Genomic DNA, 6000 nt, shown 5'->3' on the forward strand with positions numbered 1-6000 from the left:
TACAACAATGTGGAATTTCGCATTTTTGTCAGAAGACAAATCACGGATGCGTGTTTATTTTATTTTTTTTCTCCAGGGGTGATCGTATCGACTCAGTGGTCCTAGAATGTCGCGAAAGGGCTCATTCTAACAAAAATCAAAAGTTTCAGGGCCCTTTTTAAGTGACCAAAAAAATTAGAGGGCACCTAGGCCCCCTCCCACTCTCATTTTTCCCAAAAGTCACCGAATCAAAATTCTGATATAGCCATTTTATTCATCATAGTCGAAAAACCTAATAACTATGTCTTTGGGGACGACTTACTCCCCCGCAGTCCCCTTGGGAGGGGTTTGCAAGTTACAAACTTTGACCTGTGTTTATATATAGTAATGGTTACTGGGATGTGTACAGACGTTTTCCGGGGATTTTTTTTTGGTTTGGGGGAGAGTTGAGGGAAGGGGGTTACATGGGAGGATCTTTCCATGGAGGAACTTCTCATGGGGGAAGAGACTTTCAATGGAGGGGGCGCAGGATTCTCTAGCATTATTTAAAAAAAACAATGCAAAAATAAATATGAAAAGTTTTTTCTACTGAAAGTGAGGAGCAGCATTAAAACTTAAAACGAATAGAAATTATTACGCATATGAGGGGTTTACCTCCTCGTAATACCTCGCTCTTTGCGCTAAAGTATTTTTAGTAATTTCAATTATTTATTCTACGGCCTCTGTGATTCAGGAGTCATTCTTAAGGAATTGGGACAAAATTTAAGCTTTAGTGTAAAGAGCGAAGTATTGACGAGGGGTGAGCCCCCTCACATACGCAATAAAAGCATACGGATATAGAAGTTAACTACGAAAGTAAATTCGTAAGTTACGTATATTTTTTACTTATGAAGACGCTCGTAAAAAATTAAAAGTTATAGTTGCCTTTTTAAGTAATCAAAAAATCGGAGGGCAACTAGGCCTCCGCTTTCGCTCCTTTTTTCTCAAAATCTTCCGATTAAAACTATGAAAAAGCCATTTAGCCCCAAAAAAAAAAAATAATATTCAAATTTCGTTTTAATTATTTATGCGCGGAGAGCCAAGATAAAAAAAATGCAATAATTCAAAAACGTCCAGAAATTAAACAAAAAAAAGTTTTTTTAAATGAAAGTAAGAAGCGACATTAAAACTCAAAACGAACAGAAATTACTCCGTATATGAAAGGGGCTTTTCCTCCTAAACGCCCCGCTCTTTACGCTAAAGTTTTTTACTGTTTTAAAAGGTAAAGTTAAGAGAAAGAGTCAAACATTAGCGTAAACAGCGGGGCGCTGAGGAGGAAAAGCCCCTTTCATATACGGAGTAATTTCTGTTCGTTTTAAGTTTTAATGTCGCTCCTTATTTTATTTTAAAAAAACTTGTTTTTTTTGTTTAGGTAGAAAACGTGACAAGGGGCATTGCTTTTCCTGTAACATTGCTGAAAATGGGATAGCGCGGATGCGGACTGGTGGGTTCCTAAGAATGTAGGTTTGTGGATACAAAGTAAATGCCAAAGGGAGATTGGCTTTAAGCCAAATTACATCGATTTAAGTTGGCTTAATCCGGCCCATCTCACATATTTATATGAAATCTGTAAAAATGTAGCATTTCTTATGATTCATGGATTATATGTAGGAGGTCAAATTGAATATATATTTGCTTTCTTTTGTTAAGTGCGTTCGATTACTGAAAGCCGATTTGTTCGACTATGTTAAGTGATTTCGATTACTGTAAAACGATAGAAGAGAAAGAATATATAATTTTCTGAAGTGTGGTCTTTTTTAAAAGAGAAAATGTCAATAGCAAAGCTTGTTACATGTAAATGTTTCAAGCACTTTTTATGATCCACAGCTTTCCAGGTTGTATATTTTCAATGCCAGTGCTATCTAGCCACAGAAGAAGAAGAAGAAAATGCCAAAAAGTTGTTCATACATACATTCTAAATGCTTAGTATTTGCTTTAGATTGCGCGTGATGTTTATTTTCTCAGTAGGCTCATTCTTGGGAAATAATTCATTGGAGGCTTAATTTATTCACAAAAAACATCAAGAAAAAGCATGAAGCCCAATAACCTCTGCTTATACTGCCACTCCAAAAAAAAACTTACATCCATTTACATCAGTGCATTTGGTTTCCCATTTAACAAAAAAAAATAATATGTAAAACATATTAAACATATAGAACTACTTGAGAAAAGAAAAACAATTATAATTTATAAGCCTACAGGGAACAGTGTTTCAACTGCTCACGGAAGCCAGACCTTTCAACAATATCCCTAATAGAAGATTGCGTCTGAGATCCCGGCACTGGAAGATTATGACGAGCAGAGAAAGCTGACCCCGCAAAAACTCTAATCGGCTTTCTATACATACCAACCTTTCTCGTTAGATGGCTATGAACATCAGCAGCTGTCTCAAACATACGACGAAGACACATTGGAGCTGTAGTATTAATATCATACATCAGTTGAAGCTTATAAAATAAGCACAGGTCTGCAAACGGTAAAATATGGATTCGCAGATAAATGTTTGCAAGTCTGCCAATTCCAAAAATAGCACACACAGCTGAATTCTGAAGAACACACAAAGTTAGAATGAGGGGGGAAAAATATAAAAGACGCAAAACTTTCTCGAAAACTGATGATTTAGCTTCCTTTTCATGCCCATATTCCTGGCTACCTTCAGCGACATACAGTGTCCATGCTCTGAAAAACTTAATATCTCATCTGTTATTACACCTAGACATTTCATTGACTTCTTAGGTCTTATTGTCGTACCTCCTACCCTAGGCTCTTGCAACCAGGGGTAATATAAAGGTAAACTACCCAAGACAACGAAACCCAATTTTCTGTGATTTACTCTGAGCTTATTTAGCCTAGCCATTTCTCCGCTTTTTTCATAATTACTCAGTGTCCCAAAAAGCTGAGTTTCGGTGCGCTCCACATCAGCATCACAGATTGCTTGATGGATGTCATTGATATATATTAGGAAGAATAGAGGGCTGAGAGGGGACCCTGGGAAATACAGCAACGAACATGGTAATCACTTGATTTCATAACAATCAGTTGCCCATACATAAATCGATGACTCAAATATGATGAAATAACTTTAAAAGCATTTCCTCTAATATCACAGTTGTCCAACTGTTTTTTTAGAAGAATCACACGGCCCACTGTGTCGAACGCCTTCAAAATGTCTAGGAATATAGTCGCCACTTTCTATTTCCCATCCAAAGCACTATTAATCAGAGATGTTAAACACTGAACTACGTGCTCCGTTGAGTATCCTTTTCTGGAACCAAATTCGTTCACAAAAGATAAATCTATCTTCTCCAAGAACTCAGCTATTCGTTTGTATAATATCTTTCAGATATTCAAAATATAATAGGGAGCATCGAAATATGTCTATAATTACTGAAATCTGTTCGGTCGCCACATTTATACAATGGAACTACTCTGGCGATTAAACTCGGCAATAACATGGGTAAAACATATTTCACTACTTTCAAAGACAACACATTCGCTCCAGCCGCTCTATGTCACATATCGCTCGCAGTTTCTGTCTCCTCCTGAGGACTATTTTTCCAAAGAAAAAGACTAGTATTACTAGGTTCAGGCAAGTAGCCTACTGCTCAAAAAAACCATCTTCTACCCGATTTTCATCTTACAATTTAATTTGTTCTCCAATTTGAAAAAGTACTGAGCCATTTCATTGGCAATTTGACTAGCAGCCACGATACCCCATCATTTCCGCTAATACCACTTTTTTCCCCAATAGCTGATCTAATAGTCTCACACGTCTTAGCTGGGTTTCCATGGTCTGCTTGAAAATAGTTTTTAAAATATCCATATTCCACTTTCCGTAATAACTTATTTAGAGCAATATTATATTTCCTGTAGGTTTCATGGTCAATATCAAAATCACTCAAAACACTTATCTTATATAGTTGATGTCTTTATTTACAGAATTCACAAGGTCTTTTGTCATCCATGGCTTCCTTGGAACATTTTTCTTCTTTTTAGCATTAGCTACCTTCACACAAGTTTCTTCAAGAGGTGAAACCATTCTCCCATACCACAAGTCTATTTCCTCGGCATAATAATGACGTTTATCTAGAGAGGTCCAGTCAGCTTTCTCTAGGTCAGATTTAGATTTAGGCAACGATATCTGGTCAAAATACGTTCTAGAGTTTTGGGATCCACGATATTGTGTCAAAGTTCCATGCAGCTAGCTTGAACTCATGACGGCACAGTGATCGAAGACATCAATAAGCGTCGCACTAGTTACAGTTATCCTCGTGCCAATAATAATAAATGGGAACAAAAAATGACTCAACATACTATCACAAAAAGACGAGAAACCGCATCATCCTTATTTAAATCAACATTAAAGTCCCCCATAATCACACATGGATAAATTGAAACCGACAGCTTTTCCAATTGCTCCTCAGACAATTCCAAGAAACAGGAAAGGTAAGAAGATGGGGGCCTATATAAAATAACCAAGTAAATGCTACACTACATCAGCTTTAGTTCCAGTATCATGCTCTCATACACCATTTCACAATAAGCAGACAAATCCTCCCTTACCTTTACATCCAGATCCGACCTCATGTAAGGGGCCAATCCATCATACCTCCACTGATTCCTGTTTCTCCTGAAAATATAAAACCATTAATATCAAGCAGTGTTTCATTTGAAGAATTCAACCACATCTCAGTCAATCCTAAAATTTGAATATCCCTACCATTTCTAACTAGCTCAGACAAATATTAATGTGAGCTGTTCAGCCCCCTACAATTAACATGAAACATAAACAATTCACTCTTACATTGAATACTTTGAACACACATTAACTCACTAGCAAACATATACTCCGATGGCTCAATCCTCTCCATATTACTCTTTTCATAAAACACTTCTCTCAACACAACATCTTACCTAAGATAAAAATAAACACGGTTCCTTTCAAGTAGTTCAATTTGTTTCCTAATGCTCATAACCATTTTCACCACACAAACATCTTGACAACCAAAGTGCACTCCTAAGCAATATAATCTCTGAAACGAATAAAATTTTCGTTTTATAACCACACAACTATCCATTATACCCAGATTCCCAAGAGCCATGGTTAACACCATTATTAGATCACAACCCATTCAAGAAGGTTGTGCCAGACCTACAACATATCACTAATCAATTACAAATAAATTTCACGGAAGTAAAATAAATTTTTACCAACATTTCACTCCTCCAAAAACAATTTTTACCCTGCAGTTTCTATATCACCCTCAGGTCAACCGTAGCTACGTCCTAATCTCAGCAGCGTACATAACTTTGGTATCTCATCAAGAGAGAATTTATCCGGGTTAGCATGTTGGTTACGTTTAACACATAAATAGGGTGGGACAGAGTTCGTGACCATGCTTTAAGGTCTTGTATTTTACTTGTGCGAAATTTATCTCGGAATACAAACAACTTTTTACGGGTTTCTCGCACAGATAGCGGAACATCATCAGTTAGTTAAATATTCGACTGATTGCCATTGTTTTATCACGACTGTTCTGCAAATTCATTAGGATCTCTTGCTGAAGCTCCTTAGTTTTTACCTCAACTTAAAAAAAAAAAATTACCGAGTCAACTTCCGTCAAGAGCATTCGGGATTCCCACTCGTTTCAAGTCGCTGTGAAACGATATCTTTAAAAAGGGTTTTGCATGATTACTATCCTTAGCCAAAACATTCCAAATTAGTATATTCTTATCGGTCTCCTTACTTTCAACTTTCATAAGCACATGCCTCATAGTGCCCAATCGGGTCTTGACATTTACACACTCATCAATCGAAACGTGCATTTGAGGCTTTAAATCATTTGTAACTGATTACACTCTATCCATCTGTGGCTTTAAGATAGCAACTTCTCTAACAGAGTTCTGAGTCACAGTTACCAGCTTAGAAATCCGATCCTCCAATCCCTTCCTACTCGTAGTAAGGTCAGCAAGGGTTTTAGC

This window comes from Artemia franciscana, unplaced genomic scaffold (genome assembly GCF_032884065.1).
Source record: "Artemia franciscana unplaced genomic scaffold, ASM3288406v1 PGA_scaffold_75, whole genome shotgun sequence".
Classification (NCBI taxonomy): Eukaryota; Metazoa; Arthropoda; class Branchiopoda; order Anostraca; family Artemiidae; genus Artemia; species Artemia franciscana.